This window comes from Balaenoptera ricei, chromosome 11 (genome assembly GCF_028023285.1).
Source record: "Balaenoptera ricei isolate mBalRic1 chromosome 11, mBalRic1.hap2, whole genome shotgun sequence".
In the NCBI taxonomy this organism is placed as follows: Eukaryota; Metazoa; Chordata; class Mammalia; order Artiodactyla; family Balaenopteridae; genus Balaenoptera; species Balaenoptera ricei.
Window position 1 is genome coordinate 30,654,830 of NC_082649.1, and position 21,410 is coordinate 30,676,239.

At 43.4% G+C, this 21,410-nt stretch overlaps 1 long non-coding RNA gene across 2 annotated transcripts; it reads right to left on the minus strand.

Moving 5' to 3' along the window:
• Positions 1–15,300: 15,300 nt before the first annotated feature.
• Positions 15,301–21,073, minus strand: LOC132373971 (uncharacterized). Of its 2 annotated transcripts, XR_009505569.1 has the most exons (3): positions 20,987–21,069; positions 19,538–19,666; positions 15,301–15,643 (listed from the first exon to the last, which is right to left on the minus strand). It is a non-coding gene; the product is annotated as an uncharacterized LOC132373971 (long non-coding RNA). The 2 variants fall into 2 exon arrangements; XR_009505570.1 differs by lacking the exon at positions 19,538–19,666 and having other exon boundaries at positions 20,987–21,073.
• Positions 21,074–21,410: the final 337 nt, after the last annotated feature.

The window sequence follows — 21,410 nt, forward strand, 5'->3', positions numbered from 1 at the left end:
TCCCGACCAGTGCAAGGACAGAGCTGGACGGTGCTGGTCCATTCTGCTGGCTTTGGCAGGAGACAGCGCTTCTAAGAGCCAGATCTGAAATCTCGGATGCTAGTTATCCCTAATGAGGATAATTGGATCCCTCTTTCTCAAATCATAGGCTTGAGAAATTCCTTACTAAAGTGCTCCCTAAAATTAATTTTATTTTTAACTTCATTTTATAGCTGGTGCTCATGCAGCTCTGACTACTGAACTCAGGTAGGTGTGCTTTGCAGAGGGGGGCTGGTGGAGGTGCAGGGGAGCCCATGTTTCTCTCTTAGCTTGTTTTAGCCCAATTGTTACTCAGCCTTTGAACGGAATGGATTCTAAAGGCTCAGAGTGCTCCGTTAGCCACTCTAATTATTCCAGAAAAATTGAATTTCCAGGAGTTTAAGTTATTTGAGGAGGGAGAATGACAGGCAAAGGCCTGTGGTCTACAAGACAGAACCAAGAGGTTTCTGGGGTGTCAGCACAAATCACTGCATTGCATTGCTCTGAGCCTGATGAGAGGGTTGGGCTAGATGTTCTCTTGTATCTCCCTAAATTCTGAGATTTTGTGACCCAGTTGTCTCTGGGAGAATTCAAACTTCTTTCCTAAAAGACTTAATCACTTCTTAAGTTAATTTGGAAATTCTCACTTTAGCTGGACACAATATTTTGAAAAAAAAAAAAAAAAAGTCATTCCCTTATGACTTCTGTTAACTTCTGTAGAGCAAGCAGTTAATTCTACTCATACTTGGGCTTGGGAACTCATAAACAGCACATTCTCAGCCTGGGGGCTCTGTGAATCATCATAGCCTCGCCATCATTTTAAATAATTCAATGGAGTTTAATAGCAAGTGTTTAATTCAACACACTGACTGCAATTCACCAGTCTAAGGCACCCTAGACTGAAGATATTGTGGGAGATAACAGAAATTAATGAGTTTCTTTCTTACTTCATTCAGATGACCAGCTGAAGTTATCTCCCTTGCCTGAGTTAGAGAACTCCCTAGCTCTCCTCTCTTCTGCTTCCTCTTCCTCTTGGGCAACCATGTGCATTTGTGATGTGTACATACAGGTGTATGGAAAAGCTCAGCTGATTGGAAATCCTGCAGGACTTTGGACAAGGGAGTGAAGATCAGACCCCAGAGAGTTAACCTAAAGCACACTACTAACTTATAGCCCACTATTTCTATAGCAAAGGAGCAATTTTAATGCAGAAAAAAACAATATGGAGGCTCTGCTATATCACTTGTATTATAAAAACTGGGGGAGAGGAATCTTCAAAGATGGGAGAGACCTGAGTGACTGAAGCAGTCATGTTCACATTGTATGGAAGGGAAGCATGTTAGAAGACAAATCCCAGAGCCGACGGCAAAGCAGATCGCTGGAATCTTCCCTAGATACCTGCTCAACCTTGGGGCCCCCAGGGACCAGCTGTTTGGGCAGTGAAGGGGGTATAAAGTGATAATGTGGTACTGAGTTTGCAATTTACTTTTCTTGATTTGTTTCAACCTCATTTCACAGACGTAACAATGCTCATTTCACACCACAATAAAGTATTGAATAGAAACTAGGGAAAGGGGCAGAGAGATCTAATTCAGGGCTGAAGTACCATAGCAAGACTGGTCCCAAACTTGAACTTTTAGAGGACATCCCCTGAGGAATTGTAAGAAATGTACATGAGGGACTCTTAAGACTCATGTCTTAAGACTTATGAAAAAAGATATTGAAAGCTATAGCATCAGGACTCAATCCATGCAACTGGACTTGGGAAAATGTCATCCTAGGAGAACCTGCTCTGTTTCTTACATCTCCATTTGTCATGTGGCCCTAGAGAATAATCAGTTGTCATCCAGGTAGAAGTTCATTCCTACAGACTCCTGCTGCAATCCAGTTTTGTGAAGAACGTAGCTTCTCTGTGAAGCTTAATTGCCTCCATCAGTGTTTCTGTGAAAAAAAATACAAAAGAATATAAACTGGGGCTACTGCCCACTAATAGCTCATAACCTACATTTTGTTTTACTAGTAGGATTTCTTTAGCACTTAAGTATATAGTGTTTAATTTATATTATTTATACACATTTCAATAAATTTTCAATATGGATAATATCCTGCATGCTGCTTTTTTCTTAGCGGTAGATATCCTTTACATACTTACGTTATGTATTTACATATATAATTACATATCAGTACTTTAGAACTTTAGGCACTGAGCTTGCAACATTATAATGCAATAAAATGACTCAGAATAGAAAATTAAAAAGAGAGGTTCTAAAAAAATTTAATTAGAGAGGGGATATTGTTTTGTTAAATGCCTGCAATGTAAGAGTAAAAACATTTGAAAACTAAGTTAAGCTTGAAGTTCCCTTGCAGCCTTGGCAGAAAGGGAAACATATATCCTAATGAGACAAAGCCTTTCCCCTGCGCTAAAATATACTTGGAATATTACACAGAGTCCTCTATTTGAGACCTTGAAAATATAATGGATGTCCTCACCCTGAGTTTTATAGAAGACACAAAAATTGTCTTCAATATGGCCATAAAATAAAATCTGAGGGTACATTATCCATCAAGATGGACAGGAAACTTGAACATGGGGGCAAAACCCAGCTCTTTTCATGGCAGTTGCCAGGATGATATCAATAACGTTAGCAGTGAAGGTAAGATTTCCCCAGGGAAAAATGAAAGTCCCACAGGCAGACCATAAATAACTATAGGAAGAAGCTCGCCACCCTGACACAGAGGATCTTATAATTTGAAAGGATAAGTATGAAAATCCAGACATAACCTAATCCTCGCAAGTTGTGTTCAAGAGTCACTCAATTCTCTATGTCTTTAAGGTCTGGCGAAAAACATTAAAATTCTAATTCTTTTAAAATGAGTTGGAGCCACTTAAAGTTGTGTTCTGTTAAATCAACACACCATATTATTTTGGTCAATTTCATCTACTAGTGAAAAAGCAAAGCAGTCAAACCACTGATTTCGAATGGTGTAGATACCTCCAAAAAGGAAAGCAATCAGCAAAAAAAAAAAAAAAAAAAGAAAGCCTTCCATCTCTTTCCTTCATTGCACCAGAGCACCAGTTACTAAGAATCTCAGATGAGTAGAGAAATAACTATTAAAAAATTGAATTCTTGTCTACACAATGCCAAAACATCTAGTAAGTCTGGTTAAAAAAAAAAAAAAAAAAGTCAACCCAGATGTTTGGCACTATATAGACAAAACATCCAGATGACTGGCTGAACTTGCGAATAAACTGCTGAAATGGGCCAGATGTTCCGGCTTCTTTGGGCTTCAGAGCCTAGGGGGTCCTTGGGGACATCAGGAGAAAGCAAATGTTCCCTCTGGAGCTTCACCACCTGCATGCCTTCCTTGGAAACTGAAGTGGGTGTGTAGCAGCGGGGTTTCAATTAAAAACGTCAACGACTGCCTTAGAAAAATCAAGGAAAAAGTACGAAAAGGCCGTAATGTGATATTTATCTGAAATCCGTGTTTTGGGAAGTCACTGAGTCACATCTATCTTGAGGCACTGTGGTTGCATATCTAAATATTCTTCCCCTTGAGACTTTCTCTTTCAACCCAAGTTCTGGGCTACCCTTACCCAACCCAGAGGGCAGTGGTTTTTCACAGGCAACCGTTAACGCTGAAATCTACAGCTCTCTGTTTCCCCACATCAGTTTTGTCCCTTCCTTGCTCCCTTCTTCATGGTTCCTGTTATATCTTTTCTTTCCTACAGAGGTGTGCTAAGTAGGAAAGGGAGAATCAGAATCAAGCCAGGGATTCTTCTGGTACAGCCCAGCCATGGGCAGTCCTGGCAGAAAGGCCCAATGCCAGAGCTGGCAGGGCGAGCAGAGGGGACAGAGGGGCCGGGATGCTGAGGGATGCTGCCCTCCACAAAAAAGAGACCCACATGGCTGCCAGCCAGCTAGCAGAGGCTCCAGCAGCACTCAGGCGGGTATTAACTGACAGGGTGGGACAGAGCCACAAAACCCAGAGTCCCCTCCAGCAGATTTGTCTAAAATGGTGCCTCGCAGGAAACTGAGGGCAGCAGGAAGGGAAGAGTCTCATCAACTACCATGTGATTACTGAGCTCCCAACTGTATTTAGAAAACAACTTCGGCTTCCATCAGAAAGTTCAGATATGCCTTGAATCCATGATCTAAGTTTTGTTTTCAGAAAGGGGTCTGTTTTGTTTCTTTTAAAAAACATCCTTAAAAAGATTTCCTTTGAGTCAGTCTTTTCTGTAGTCACCTTCCTTGGGAGACTTTCTGCTTCTCTGTAAAAGAAAAGCTGTGATTGCTTTCTTGTCCCCCTCCAGAAACACTTATTCAGACAATTTCCCGACTGCCACTGGAGGAGGAGTTTCTGCGTCTCTCATCAGGATACAATTAACAGAACAAATGAAGTGATGTGGGAAAGAAAATAGAAAAAGGAGTCATTCCCACTGTTCCTCTTGAAGTCGTCCCTGCACTCTGCTGGGCTGAAGGAAATCAGAACAGCAAACTTGAGAGCTGAAAGAACATTAGCTACACACCCACCCCAAGACCCATAGGACACATCCCGATTTCACTCATGTCAAAAGATGGCACAGACGGGAAAATTTAAACACAAAAATAAAGTGTTATTTTCCTCTCTTTGGATTAACAAAAAACTCCTTCTCCCATTTCTAACCACCCCCTCCCCTGGCTCCTTCTCCCCTCCCCTCGCCCCCTCCTCTCTCAGGGGTTGGCTTTATTTAAAAAACTATATTTCTGCCCAGGCATTCAAAAATGCTGAGTGCCTCAAGCAAAGTAGTAGAATAAGCATGTTTCTTACTGCTTCTTGGCAACTCTGCGGCCCAAGACCTGCTTCCAATTAGGGATCATGTGGCTTCAGTTTAGTATTATCATGAAAATGAAATTACCACTTTAGAAAAGTCAAGTTATTTTGGAAGTGAAAACTGCAGGTCAGAGCCCACCAAAATTCCAAAAAATTTGCTCAAGAAACATCTTATTGCAGGGTCAAACTGGTCTGGCTGATAAACATCCTAGGGTTTGTGATATGTGCCTCTCCTCCGGCAGCTCCACCGCCCCCAACCCGGCCCTAGGTCAAGTTCATTGTCCTTGGGAAAAAGGTATCCCTCTGATGGCAGATCCAAGCTTGCTCTGCTTGCAAAGCAATAGTACCGTCTTCTCTGATCCTCTGATGTACTTGAACCAGTGGACCTCATGATGCACTCACCTGGCTGGGACATAGTCTACCTTAGCTGGCTCTTTCTCTCCTGAGGTTTCTATTCCTTGCCCAGCCCCGCCACCCCACCCCGCCCCCAACAAGATTGTAAATTCCTGAGAGCAAGGGCCATGTCTTTTTTTGTAGCTTCATAAATTCTTAGAACAGGAAGGGACCAGATCCAATTGCTTCATTTTAAAGATAAGGCCTCTTAACTAGTTCTGGCACACATGCTCTGAGGACTGAGGTCTCTGTCCACAGCCAGGTCAGCCCTGAGCCCACAGAATATCTGACAACAAGGATGCCCTTCAAAAGTGTTGCAGACCAGACCCGGGGGACCTCGCCTATCAGCACAGTGGTTAAGACCCTTGAGAGTCAACCCAGCCGAAATAATACATAAATAAATAACTTAATTAATTAATTTTTTTTAAAGTTTATTAAAAAAAAAAAAAAACACCCTTGAGATTCAGAAAGACTGGGTTCAAATCCTGGGGCCATCACCAACTAGTTCTGTGACTTAAGACAAATTGCTTTACCTATTATAGGCTTCATTTATTCACGTGTAAAGCTGGGAAAATAGGGTTTGCTGAGGATTAAAGAAGGTAATGTACGTATTTAGTCCATGCGCCTATCATTAGGAAGCACTAAATAAATGGATATTGTTTTATTGTCATTATTATTTGGCATGTTTGATGGAACCCAAACAGAGGGGTTTCTTTTAGAGAAAGCTCCAGCGCTTGTCATATGAAAACATGGGTTTATTTGGAGGAAATGGTCTGTATCGGCTTTTTGGAACCATCTCTGTTATTATGAAATTCCAGGAACTGGAATAAAATAACAAGGGGGTGGGAGAGAGGGTGAGCGGATGGCTCACAAAGCAACTGGAACCAACCAGCCCGGGGGTCACGAATTGAATGAGCACCCACTGTGTGCCAGGCGCTGTGTCTGGTGCTGCAGGAAATCCAGGCCATGTTAGACGTGGCTCGGTCTCCAAACGCTCACAGTCTACTTAGACACATAGAATTCCTGGGAAGAAAACTAAAATTCCAGCTGTGGGTAGTCTGTCTCAAGGGGTCTGTTGATCACAAAAACTACAGAAGTACAGAAGAAACAGGATGCCTTCCAGGTGGTGTGGGCAGGGAAAATGTCACAGAGAAGGTGAAACTTAAAGAAGGCTTTGAAATTTTGCCATTTGCAGCAACATGGATGGACTTGGAAGGTATTACGCTAAGTGAAACAAGTCAGACAGACTTGATGACATTGCTTATATGTGGAATCTAAAAAATACGGCAAACTAGTGAATATAACAAAAAAGAAGCCGACTCACAGATATAGAGAACAAACTCATGGTTACCAGTGGGAGAGTGAAGCGGTGGGGGGGGGGGCAATATAGGGGTGGGGGAATGGGAGGCACAAACTACTGGGTGTAAGACAGGCTCAAGGATGTACTGTATAACACGGGGAATACAGCCAATATTTTGTAGTGACTGTAAATAGAAAGTAACCTTTAAAAATTGTATAAAAATTAAAAATAAGACAAAGTAGGTTTTGAAGCACTGGGAAGACTCAGCTAGGTGGAGATGAGGAAGCAGCACTCCTTACACTAAAGGAAGAGTCTCTGTGAAGTCCCAGATGTAGGGATTTCAAGATGTGTTTAGAGGCAGTGAAACCAGCCTGCCTAAAGGTAGAGGTACACCTACAGGCTTAGGGAACAGAAGATTAGAAGAGTTGCTTGAACATGCACTGTGAAGAGCTTTGAATGCTTCGCTTATCACAGGGCCTTAGCATGACTGTGCCGAGTATGAGTCACCTTAGCATTGTGCAGTGTACAACCTAAACAACTGTCCTTAGCAGCGTGGTTAAATCTTTGGACTTCATCTTGCAGGTGGTCATGAGGCACTGAAGATTTTCGAGTAAGATATCAGGGTCTGATTTTTGTATATGTTGTTGAGGACATTGCACTCAACTTGGAAGAGTTTTAGAAGTGGGTATCACCAATTCCATGGAATAACTGACCACCAATTACCAATTTGGGTGTGGAGAAGGAGGGAAGTCATGGTGCTTTAAAGCCCTGGCTCTTTACGATTCATAGTCTCTGCACCTTTGGAGTTTAAGGAATCTTGGTCCAAGTTAACGATTTTTCAAAGCTGACTGGGGAGAAAAATCTCAGAATAGAACATATTCCAGCTGTCCTATCTTTATTGTGGGCTGTTCTAAAACTCTCCTTCTCTAATAGCAGAATGTCTGAAAGAGTTTAGAGGAGGAGGGGCAGGCTGTGGGGCTGAGGAGAGGGAGACACAACCATGGTACCATCTAAACCTCCTCAGAGGCAGGAAATGAAGGAACAGGTGGATGCAGGGACTCGGTCACGATTCTTCCATTTTCCCTTTCACTGTCTTTGAGAACAATCGTTCTGTGACTTACGTCACAAACAGAGACAAATCCAGGATTGTGCCAAGAAAAACTCCCCTGGATGTAGCACAATACTGAGTCTAACGTGAGGTGGAGGGCAAGGAGGGGAGACTATCACAAAAGGAAACAGCCGCGTGTGGTCCTCCTCACACACATTGGCAATTGATGGGTGAGTTTCTGTATCACGGGCTACTTCAAATGCCATCCAGCTCGAGTCTTTACCCCACTGCACCGGGCAGACAACCCCACGGCACCCGGAGGCTCCCAGACACCCCTGGCCCTGGGTTCCCCTTGTTATAGCTCCTACTGACCACTTCAGGGAAGACTGAAACTCAAAGGAGAGCAGAAATTTTCTGCAAGGCAGGAAAGGTGTGGAGCAGATGCTGGGGATGGGGGTGCCAAAGGGATGGAAACAGATGCCTGGGAGTTTCTGCCATCAACACCTACTTGTAGATTCAAGTTTGAGCCGTCATTTGCAGATGCCTGTGTAAAATAATCCATCTCCCATGACCTCAGCGGAACATGACTTGGCTGGCGGGGACAAAGCCTCCTGAGGAGAAAAGCAGCTTGCCCAGATCTTCACAGAAAGCTGAAAAGATCCCAAGATGGGCCCCACTGCTTTAAGGCAGGAGGACTGGAGAGAGGTCAGGGACCCCAGAGCTACACCAAAGGAGCCTTTTCAAACCCTGTGGTTGACCACAGGAGAGAGAAAACGTGGAGGGAGAGCCCAGGGGTGGAGGGTGGCTCTCCCCGCACACTCTCCCAGGCCCCTAGGGAGCACCAGGGACCATGTCGGGAGCACCAGGGACCATGTCCGCATCTCCTCCTCCTCCATCTGCCACTCTCGGACACACCCAGGAGAGTCATGTGTTTCCTCAGGAGAGAGCAGCACAGGCAAAGCCCAGCTGAGCCCACAGAATCCCATCCCAGAGCTGCCCCCAGCCCAGGGCAGACCCCTAATGGATGTGCCTGGCGGGACCCCGGGAGACCCAGGCATGAAACCAGAACGGAAAAGAAAATGACTCCAGATTGCTGACAGGCAACCCCGCGTCCGTGGACTGCAGAGGCGGGGGTAATGTACAAACGCAAACCGAGCAGCTAGCAGAGTGGGGTTCTGGGTGGCTGGCATTCCACCAGCACGGCCACCGGGGCGGCAGCAGGGATCAGCGGCATTTAGCCTTTTTTCTGTCATTTCTTGCAAATGCTGCTCGGACCATCTCGAGATCAGGGCCTCGCGTAGGATTCCAGAGCACCGCCGGGGCACTCGGTGTGCTGACAATTCAGGAGGAGAGGATGCCACGAGGTTCCTTGCCTGTGGTCAACACCACTCATTGTGATGAACGGGACATCCCCTCGTTTCTCTCTCCTGCCTCTTTCTCTCTGCTGCCTTTTTCTTACACACAGAAGATGTGTGTGTATGCATACATATAGAATACTATAAAATACATAAAATGTAACATAGTATAATACAAATACAATAGATCCTTGTGTATCAGCATAGAAGTCAAGATCCTTGAGACTGGCTTTCGGGCAACGGCCGGTTTTATCAGCCCAGCACTTTGAAAATCAGCTCAGAGCAGGGTTACTTCGAGATTTCTATGCTACCAGTTTTCAGGAGGAACCAGGTGTATTTCCCTTAAGCATTCCAAAGGTTCTCTGTGAGTGGATTCTTTTACTCAGCTCACAAAACCAGAAGCTTCCATTAGCTTCCATGGCTGTCACATCAACAAGCTTCCAAGGTTGGGCAAACAGTTGATAGCATCTGGCAGAGGCTGGCTCACACGTGAAGATGGGGAAGGGTCTCCTCTAAGTGCCACGAGCTTCTGCCTCCTTTCCTGAACTTCTCCTCACCTCACCTCTCCTGCCATAGTGTTTTAAGAATGAACTGTTCCTCCCCACCATCCCAGTTCCATCCACGTCTCTAGATGGATGGCAGCAGGAGCACACCTCACTCTGCTGGTCTTTTATATCACTGGAGATGTAGAGATAAAATTCTGAAAAAAGTGCTCCAGTATCTCTGGGCATTCAAAATATCCACAGAGGCCATGAAATCTGAATTTGTGCATCACCCAAGCTGTCACCACCGCCTGGAATCACCCCCTTGTCCTCCTGTACCTACTTCATCTCCAGCTACAGATGCCCACGTCAAATTCCTTCAAGAGGTCCCGAGCTCATTCATGCATCAGTAAAGGTTTATTGAACATGCACTACGTGCCAGCACTGCCTGTTCTAGGCCCTGGGAATAAGGCGGTAGGCAACACTGCCAAAGTCCCTGCCCTCCTGGGTCTTACAGTTAAATAGTGGAAAAAGAAAACAACTACTTCATAACATGGCAGGGGGTGATAGGGGCTAGAGGTAAAAATAGAGTTGGTTAAGAGGATTGAGAGTGAACTAAAGGAATTGGGTAGCACAGCAGATGGCAAGGGGCTGGTCAGAGGAGCCCCTCTGAAGGGGAGACACTTGGCAGGGATTGAAGTGCAATCAGAGAGCCTGCACGAGGACATTGTTCACCTATTAAAAAATCCTGAATTCCCTATGGCAATGAAAGGTGGTAATAAAAATTAAAGTTCCTATGTTATTGCAGCACCTAATCACTTATCACGTGCTTTACACTCACCACTTCATTAGCTTCTCGCTACTCTCTGAGGTGTTATTTGTGCTTTAAAGATGCTGATATGGAGTCCCAGAGAGGGGAAGGGACTTTCCTAAGGCCATTCAGAGAAAACCCAGTGGCAGGGTGGGATTAGAACCCGGTTCTCCTAATTCCCAGCCAAATGCTTCCTAGGAGAATAGATAATGTTGGACGACATTACGATCAGGCATATTTTTGCTTAAGACTTCAATCAGAGGTACATGCCCCAGATATATACCCCTGTCTGTGTGCAGCCCCAATTCCCTTCCAGCTGGACCTAAAATATAACCACATGGTTACAAATAGGCAAATAGCTCACTGAAGCACCATAGGTATCCCACTGTTAGATAAATAAGAGCTGAATATATTCATTCAGAAAGGAGGTAAAGAGCAGAGAGTGACCACTATGTCTACTATATTTGCTATAACTACTACATACATGTTTGTGGACTTGCTCACCTCTGCATGTTAATAAATGGATGCCCCTGGACTTTTGACACTTGGGTCCCAGCTTTCCCCACAATGGACTATAAGGTGGAAAGTTGCCAGTCCTATGTGACTTTGGACAAATCTTTTCCCCTCTCTGACCTAAGTTTCCTCTTTTGGAAAATGAACACTTTGAATTAGATGGTCTCTAAGTTTCTATCACTTCCTGACATCTTACAATTCTATACAAACTCGTATTTTTTAGTAATAAATACAGATATGGTCCTAAGTAAGCCCTTGTGTGCTGTGCCACATTGTACCTGGCTAGAGACTTTCAACAATACCTTATCACCTTCTTGATTCATTTTTCCAGCAAAGAAACTCTTCCAAAACTAAAAAATTCCTGAGCGTTGCTGAGACGAGGCGCAGAGAATGTTCATTTGTTTTTCTAAATCAGTGTCAATTGCTGACTAAAAAACTGAGGCAGGGTTAAGCCTTTGGGGATGAGTATGAGGACAAAAGGGAACAATAGGAAATGGGAAGAAAACAAGCAAAGGAGAAGAAAGAGTAAGAGAAGGTGAGGAAAGGAAGGAAAAGTAGTGGTGGGTTGTGGGTGATGGAGGGGTGTGGGCAGGGACAGGAAATGTCCTGGAAAGTATTTCCAGAGCTTTGTGATCTGTTTCTTGTATAAGGCATACGGGCTTCATTAATAAGAGTGTGTGTGTGTGTGTGTGTGTGTGTGTGTGTGTGTGTGTGTCCTGAGACATGTATTAATCATGCTGGTGACGAGCAGATGAAATCAATGATTCCTGAAACTTCCTCTGAAATCAACTCAAGAGACCACGTACGTGATGTTTCCTCAAACTGGCACCAACGTAGTCATCCTTCATGGGCTGTGTCCAGGACCCTTTTCTCTTAGGCTTACCCCTCACTCCAGGATCCACCCCCAAACTCTCCCTCCTTCTCCAACCCCATCACTGATTTCTCCTTCTCTCCTGGAAGGGGAAGATTTGTGTCATCTCCCTAGCCAGCTTTAGCCAAGGAAAGTTTTTACTTCTCAACTTGCACACATTTTCTATATGATTTGAGCCTTTTACTCCACTTTTTTCATTCTGGTTCTTTTTTTCATTGAGGTCTTTCCATTCATTTTACCTTCACCTACGTCTGTAGCATCTTATATCTTATGGAAATCATCCTCAAACTGGGTGTGGGTACTCCTACGAGGTCCAAAGACTTTCTTTCAGGTAAGAATAATGTAAGAGGGGGCTTTCCTGGTGGCGCAGTGGTTGAGAATCTGCCTGCCAATGCAGGGGACATGGGTTCGATCCCTGGTCTGGGAAGATCCCACATGCTGCCCGTGCGTCACAACTACTGAGCCCCCGTGCCGCAACTACTGAAGCCCGCGCACCTAGAGTCCGTGCTCCACAACGAGAGAAGCCACGGCAATGAGAAGCCCGCACACTGCAACGAAGAGTAGCCCCCTCTCGCTGCAACTAGAGAAAGCCCACGTGCTGCAATGAAGACCCAACACAGCCAAAAATAAATAAATAAAATAAATAAATTTTTTAAAAAAAGAATAATGTAAGAGAATACTTTTCCAGACCCTAAACTTCCATAAATTCTCTTAGATCAGCACCACCAGTCTGTGGCATCTGCTTTCACTTCCCCTTTCAAGGTCACCATTTTCTTACTTGACAAAATATGGTATATTTCTTGCCCTTCCAAGTCTTGCTTTGGGGTATGACTTTGGTGAGTAAAAACCTCTGGGACACCAAACAAGGAGCAATTTGATAATGCATTGTTCCAAAAGGAACTCCTTGACAGCAAAGCAATGAGGACTTTAGTAAGAATTATTAAAAGGGCAGAAACTTTTTTCTTCCAGGAAACCAATTAATGGCAGGACTCTGTGACTTTAACTCTGGGACTATCTACCTATCTACAAATTAGAAATAAATAATTGCCATAGGAACATATCAACAAGTATATTTGAATTAAAATTTTAAGTTAGATTTTTTTTTCCTGACAAAAGACAAGGCTGATTCGACTGATTTATTTGAACATGCGAACCACCTTTGCCAAGGGGGTTTTATGTGAGTGGAAATGTTCTCAAACTGAATGAGTTTCTAAGGTTATGACAAAATATATGTAAAACACCTATGCAATATGCCAGAAATTATAACATTTGCAACTATTAAACTTACTAAAAAATTTTAGACGGTGTAATAGATTGTACTTTTATTTCCAATTGTTTGCTGCCCCATTCTTATAAAAGGAATATACTTGGGTCAGGCTCTGCCCTATGACCTGCTTTGGCCCATGGAATGTGAACAGAAATGATGTAACCCATAGCTGCACAGCAGCTTTAAAAGTCACCGCATGGCTCTGCCAGAGCTCTTTTTTTCCCTCTGCCACAAGCATGTCATGTTGCAAACAGCAGGTGCTGCTTCAGCCTGGATCCTGGAAGGAGAAGACATATGGAACAGATCCATAAACAACCTGCAGCCAACGTATCAGGTAAGCCAGAAATAAGACCTTGTTACAGTAAGCCAATAAGATTTGGGTATATTTGTTATAGCATCATAACCTAATAAAAGCTGACTAAATAGAGCTACAATATGACCCAGCAATCCCACTCTTGGGCATATATCCAGAGAAAAACATAATTCTAAAAGATACATGCACCCCTATGTTCGTTGCAGCACTACTTACAATAGCCAAGACATGGAAGCAACCTAAATGTCCATCGACATGAATGAATAAAGAAGATGTGGTACATATATACAATGGAATATTAGTCAGCCATAAAAAAGAATGAAATAATGCCATTTACAGGAATATGGATGGACCTAGAGATTATCATACTAAGTGAAGTAAGTCAGACAGAGAAAGACAAATATCATATAATATCACTTATATGTGGAATCTAAAAAATTATACAAATGAACTTATTTACAAAACAGAAACAGACTCACAGACTTAGAGAACAGACTTGTGGTTACCAAAGGGGAAAGGTGGGGGGAGGGATAAATTAGGAGGTTGGGATTAACATATGCACACTACCATATATAAAATATATATATATAATTGTATATATATATAAAATAGATAATCAACAAGGACCTACTCTATAGCACAGAGAACTCTACTCAATATTCTGGGATAACCTATATCAGAAAAGAGTCTGAAAAAGAATAGATATATGTATATGTATAACTAAATCACTCTGCTGTACACCTGAAACTAACACACTGTAAATCAATTATACTCCAATTATAAAATAAAAATTTAAAAACATAAAATAAAAAAGGAAACTGACTAATTATAGATAACAACTCAGAAACATCTGATGGGAAGGGCAAATAACTTTTCAAAATTTATTTATGGAGTATGAGAGTGAAAAGGTTGCCAACCTCCATTTTAGATCAATGATCATTTCCCATTAAGTAAACCACTTTTACACATTTTGTGCAGCTGTGGCATACATCAATTCTGCTCCAGGTTTATGTTAGATGTGAGCACTGGAAATAAAGAAATGAAGAACACATATTCCCCAATCTTAAAGAAATTAGAGTCTAATACAGCAGAGATATACAAGTAAGGTACCCACTGCCTGATGAGCATGACCATAGATATGGGTCCAGAGAAAGGAATGATTCAATTTTTCTAAGATAGAAGACACTGGGGAAGAATCACTGGAGGAGGTGAAATAGGGGAGGACATTTCAGTCAGATACAAATGCCTATATAAATTCCTAGAAATGCAAAAGGAGGTGGTATGTTTTTCAGAAGTAGAAACATCTGGCATTGCTGGATTCCACTTTTCAGAAGCAGTAGAGGGAGCTACAGTCTGTGGCAGACAGACCCTAGATCCCCACCTCCTATTGTTCACACTCTTGTATAATCCTCTCCCTTTGGGAATGGAAAGGTCCTATGACTTACTTCTAACCAATAAAATATGGCAAAAGTGATGGTATTGATTCTAGCCCATTACATAAGACTCCTGGAACACTTGCCCTGGAGTTTTTCCTTCCCTTGTCAGCTGTGAGAAAGCAAGTGCTCTTTAAGTAAGTGGAAGTTCACATGTCAAGAAACTGTAGGAGGTTCCTAATAGCCAAAGGAGACTTCACTCCTGCAACCATAAGGAAATAAATTCTGCTAACAATCAGAGTGAATTTAGAAGTGAATTCTTCCCCATCTGAGCCTCTGATGAGACCACAGCTATAGCTGATATCTTGATTGCAACTTGGTTGAGGCTCTGAAGCAGAGAACCGAGCTAAAAGTCAGGCCCAGGCTCCCAACACACAGAAACTGTGAGATAATAAATATGAGTTGTTTCAAGTTGCTAAGTTCATGGTAACTTGTTACACATCAATAGAAAATTAAAACACAGTAAAAGTGTGGGGAGGCACTATTCAAGGAGTCTAGATTTTATTACATGGTTAGTGAGGAGCCAAGATGATGGCTCAAGGGAGGGAGATGATACAAAAGTAAGTTTTAGGATTGTCACTCTGACAACAGCGATGGAGAAGGACTTCAAAGGACAAGGTTAGAAGCCTCTCATCTTCCACAAAGCCAGGCATACAAATGAGTATGTGACCTCAGACCAAGAAATATCAAGAAACATGTATTTATTGAGCATCTACAGGATGCTGTGTCAGTGAAAAGAATTGTAGGAAGAGTCACAGAGCATGGTCCCCACACTTCAAGATTCTTATATCAAGCAAGGGAACAAGATAGATGTGCAAACAAGGATTTGTTTGCTTTGTTTCATTTTGTCTTCTTAACTGACATTAATCAGTAAGTAGATAGTACTCGAGAGGAGGGATGGATCAAAGTCTCTTCCCACAGGAGTGGTCAGGGAGGGGTCCGGTGAGGAGTGATTTTGAGGTCCATCTTGAAGGATGAGTAGGATTTGGATGAGCCAGGTAGTGTTTCATGGCCAGCAGACAATTTCCTGGTGAGAGAAAATACAAGTTGGTTTGGAGAGAAAGCCTGGAACTGGGACTTTTGGAAAGGACTTTAGAGGGAAAGACTGAAGTGAGAGATTAGTCTTTCCCCTTCTTATTTGTTTACAGTGCTGACTATATTTTGTAATTTGTTGAAGGGCCACCCAAGAAGGCTTCATGGAGGAGGTGAGACGTGAACTGGTTCTGAAGGATGGCAGGGCTTAGATGAGCACCTAGGAGTAGAGAGAACCTTCCAGTGAGGAGCAGGGTGTGGCAGTGTAGTGGGGATTCAAGGAACATAAAGAAGACCCATCTGTTTGAGAGAAGGGAAGGAGAATAGAAAGAAATACAGGGAGAGAAGGTTGAGAAAGTTGGTTGGTGTCACATTTTTACCTCAAAAGCTTTAAGATCAATCAATATCCTTTTGAGCTTATACATTCTTAGCCCTTCCACGATCATGTTACTCCCTATTCTTCACCTTTTAAAACTATTAATAGTTTTCTATTATCTTTGGGATAAAGTCAATACTCCCTCCCATGACCTACAAGGCACTGCCCGATCTGGCTTCTGCCTACCTCTCTGGCCTCAACTCATACCCCCAAGACCCCTAGCACCTGGCCTCATTTCCTCAGAACACCCAGCTTCTTCTGTCCTCAGGTCCTTTACACAGCCAGGGTCAGCAGGTGGAGGAGGAGGAAGCCATGTCCTAGGCAGTATTTCCCTGGACTCTCCTCACCTCAGTTTGGAGTCCTTCTTTGTCCTAAGTGCTCATGGCACCAGCTTGCTTCACAGCACTTATCATGCGTGGCATTACAACCCTGGTTAAGGAGTGGTTGAGTGTCTGTGGGTCTAACTAGACTCTAGGAATCTAGTCTGTGTTGTTCACCACCATATTCCCAGGCTGTGTTGTGTCTGGCACAGAGCTGGCCAACAATAAATATTGACCCAATGAGTGGATGGATCCATGGGTCCACCCTCGGCTGGAGTGTAACCCAACATAGATGACAGGAACCAAAGCTTGAAAGTGATGCTTCTACCACTCATGCTCACCCACCTGGGACAGAAGCACCACTGGACATAAGCACAAACCACTAACCGGCAGTGAGTAAAATACTTCTACAGCCATCCCTCAAAACAGGGAAATAAGAAAGGAAAAAGAAATAAGGTCCGGCTTGGCATCACTGAATGCCATATCTCCATGGCTGCATAATGCTTCTGTTGGCAAGTGTTCACCACAGACTTACGGGTTGTTTTTTTAAAATCACCCCTCAATAGATAAGAAACCAAGAGATTATGATACACCTGGAGTCACATGGCAAATTGACAGTGGAACTACAGGTTCTAACTCAAAACCACGAGATAGTCAACATATTCAATGAGCAGGCATTGTTCAAATGTGAGCTCTTTGGTTTCATCTGGTGATTTCATTCCAATTGTATGTAGACTGAGAGAAACCCCAGTCTGGCAGAGGACTTAATATTCAGAATGTAAGAGGATTTAGGACTTTCTGGGGTTGATGCCAAACTCCGTGCTGAGGACAGACAGTGAGTTAAGAGGAAATGAATGCCTGAGAAGGGTGACCTTTTTGAGAGAGGTTAAGGGGGATAGGAGAGAGTTGATAGGACTCAGGCTGGGATGCCGAGGGTCCCAGGAGGCGCCTGTGTAGGGCGTGGGTCAATGTTTGGTGCTTTTAGAAACTCAGAAGGGTGGTTTAAACATGGGGCCACTCGTCTGGGTCTGCATCCTGGCTCTTCCTGTCTTAGTGACCTCAGAAAAGTGACTTAATCTATCTAGTTAACTAGTACCTACATTATGGGCTTGTTACAAAAATTAAATGGAAAAATTCTTATCAAGCCAGGGTGGCAAAGTTGAGCCACCCTGAGCCCACTGGCTGTTTCTGTAAATAAAGTTTTATTGGAATACAATGACACTCATTTGTTTACACATTGTCTGTGGCTGTTTTCACACTGCAGTGGCAGAGTTAAGTAACCACAGCAGAGAACATATGCCCTGCAAAGCTGGAAATATTTGCTGTATGGTCCTTTATGAAGAGTTGCTGATCCTCGATAGGAAGCATCTATTACATGTTTAGTGTAATAATTTAGTACTAACTGTGTACACATTTAAATATTTATTACACAGCCTGGCACAAAGTAAGTGCTCAATAATTATTAGCTTTTATTATGGAACCCCCTCCTGTCAGATGAAGGCCCAGAGAGAGGGTAAGTGGTTTTCCCAGGGCTGCTGAGCTAGCTTGTGTTAAAGAAACAGGGTTCGAGAAAGAGAATTAGGTGCCAAACAGGGCAATCAGGAAACTTGCCCCCAGAGGAATGCGTACCCAGGACACAGGAAGTTCAATTTAAGGAATCTGTATGTTAAATCCAGTGCCTTATGAGTTGAGCTGGCTATAGAACCAAAATTGATTAATCGAGAATGAAAAGCTAAGGAGAGTAAGTTTCCTCATGTGTTTTTCCTTATTAAAAAAATCCAGGAAGACCGGTCTGGAGAGAAAAGCTATTGTAAAGGATGCCTTTGACTCCTGAGTGATGGTTGTGACAATTTACCCAAAAGTGATGAGAACCTGCTAGCAAATCTTCATCTTAACTAAGGTTGGGGGCTGGCTGGTCATTGCAGTCCACAATTTCCCTTTCAGGAAAGTAGACGGAAAAACTTTCCATTTAATTGTGTGTTGTAACCCAGCAAATACAGTCCAGAAGGTAAATAATGAAAATAGGCACTTTCAGGTCAATGATGTCTTTGTACAATCAAATAACCATTTAGGTGCGTCTGAGGAGAGGTAGTTATTGTATATCAGAAGCCTTTGAGCAAGCACACAGTTTTACCATGAGGCAGCAAAGCTGGAGGCAAAAATAAGCTTGTTACTAGGGTTTATATTGCTTTTTTTTTTTTTTTTTTTTGCTTACTCATTAAGACACAGATGGCAAATACTGGTCCTGTAAATATTGATCGTATGTGCTTCCATTCCTCTATCCATGGCAGACATTATTAATTGATCTTGGCACATTTTCCCACTGATTTCAGACTGCTTCAGAATTTACTTCAATGCCATGCTCTATGAATCTACCAGGTGACATGCAAGATGAAATAAAATTGCCATCCCCAGATGCATGGCGCATGGTAGGAAATGGCTCTGGAACCAACGTGTTGCAATTATCCAGAAGTATGGCTCACTACAGTGAAGCCTCATTCATTTGTTCATTCAATAAATCTTAATTTCCTTAGTCAGGACCCCAGCAGAATACAGATAATTGTAGAAACAGATAAACTCAAAAGGAGTCATTTTCTGAGTTTAATGAAGAGACTATTACAAGGGATAGTACAGGATCCTGGGAGTAGAAGAAGGGAGGTTTTACCATCCCTGGGTTTGACAGGGGCTGTGGCTGCAGCCCAGAGACTCAGCCAGCTCGATGCTGATATTCCCTGGTGCTTTCATTGGCGTCCAAAGGGAAGCTGGAGGGCCAGGGAGCCTGTGTCAACCAGGGTTCTCCAGAGAAACAGAATCAATAGGATATATACAGACATGTATGAGATTGATGATAGGCATTGGCTCATGCGGTTATGGAGGCTGAGAAGTTCCACAATCTGCTGTCTGCCAGCTATAGAACAAGGAAAGTCAGTGGTATAAGAGAACTGGGGGCCACGGTGTACATCCTGGAGTCCAAAGGCCCAAGAACCAGGATCTCTGATATCCGAAGGCAGGAAGAGGTGGACATACCAGCCAAAGAAGAGAGAAAGAGAATTCACTCTTCCTTGGCCTTTTTGTTACAGTTGGGCCCCCAATGAATTGGATGATGCCCACCCACGTTACTCGGTCTATCAAATCAAATGCTAATCTCTTCTAGAAACACGGTCAGAAATACCCCCAAGAAACAATACTTTACCGGCTATCTGGGGATCCCTTGACCCAGTCAAGTTGGAGCATAAACTTCACCATCACAGAGCCCATGGACACGGTTCACAGGCCTCAGCCCCGGGGCACAGAATGAGGTGGTAAAAGGTACAGAGTGCATCTGGAGGGGCAAACAGAGACACTCAGCTCGAAGCCAGGCAGCAGAGTTGGTGAGACCTTGTTCTGGACACTGAGGACTCAATAGAGAACAGGCAGACAAGGTTCTGGCTGAAGGTGACAGTCCAGTGGTGGGAAGAGAAGGACTGAACTAATGAATAGGTGAAAATAACATGATTTCACATATTTTAGAAAACCCAAAGCTGGTGGTATTTTACCAATATTGCTTTGGCTATTTTTTCCTAAATTAAAAGAGGAACTATCACCAGCAGATAAGGCAAATGCCAACAGAGACCATTCTGCCTGATTGGCTGTCCATCCTTGAAAAAGAAACGAGGCACGATTTTCCTTTTTTGTCTTTTAATCACATGCTCGCTTCTCAAACTCATTCACTCTTCGATAGTTTGAGAAAACAGATTTTTGGTTTTGGAATGGATGCCTTGTTTAATCCTAGTTTCTGCAATCTTGGTAAATCAGGGAGAAAGATATGTCCAGCGGGCAACACAAGAATGTTTTATTTGCGTAAGAAAGAGAAAATGGAGATTTTTTTCCCCGAGTTGCAGGAATCAAGTCTTGACCATACTTTGATGTTTCACATCCATTCATCTCTTTATTGCCAATCTGTTCTGGATTCTATCCAAAGAGAACTATGACATTTCTCTTCCCCGATACTATTTTAGAGCTTACTACCCTACAGGATCTTTCTTAAATATTGTCAAAGGAGACAGGATTTGGCCAAGGGTTTTGATGGTTTTCTTGGGGGGATCTGAGGGAGAGGTTGGCAAGTGGGAAAGGGGAGAGTTTCTTTTTTTATTTGAGTGTGTTGTTTTGTTTTGTTTTGTTTTTTTACCAAGATACCAAGTCCCGATCCCCAAATCAACAAGCCATGCCCAAAGTTACGAAAGTAGAGAAGGGCTGGCTGAACTTTCAAAAAACTTGCAAACAAATTCACAATCCGATGGGTTCACAGTCTTCCGCAATCACAAATCCTACAGCGAATTCCAGAACAATGAAAAAAAAAGAGAGAGAGACATAAAGACCCCCAAACCAGCTGAGCCAGTATTTAAAGCCTTTTTAATTTAACGGAACTATTTTTTATGGTATCCAGGATATGTTTCTGGCTTTTCAAGCTGTCACATGATCTCTCGTCCAGATGTGCGGGTGTATATCTGGGACGGGACCGGCCACAAGCTGCAGTGCTTCCCTTCGGCTTGTAGCTTGTTCCTGTAACTCAGCCTAGTCCTATCCGCTCCAGAAGCCCCGCATTAACCTGTGGTAGAACAACAGTCACACAGGAGGGGAGAAAGTTAACCAAAACACTCACGTGAATCTGGAAAAGCAGAGAGGCAGCGGGTGGGGCTGGAGGGGAAGGAGCGCCAACTCAGAAGAGGTTTATTTGTCAGCTCCACACAACACTGAAAGTGAAACCTCCAAGTGTGCCGTGGTCTGAAAACTTCCCTTTTTTTTCACCTACTGGGAACAGCTTTTACCCGAGGACAAGCCTTCCTGGAGCCTTCCCCAGGAAATTAGCAAATGCCTCTGTTTGGAACGTCAGGTGGCAGGAACCCACAGCAAGGCCAGCAGTGCCTCAAGAACCACAGAGAACAGGGCTTCTCCTTCATAGAAATTTCTGGAAGCCCAGGCCTTCACCGCAGAGCAGGCGGGAATGGGCAACCAGGGGGCTGCCGCCTGCCTGGAGCGTCTTTGCCGGTGACCTCTGTGGGGACTAACCCGTCAGGCTGCTTGGA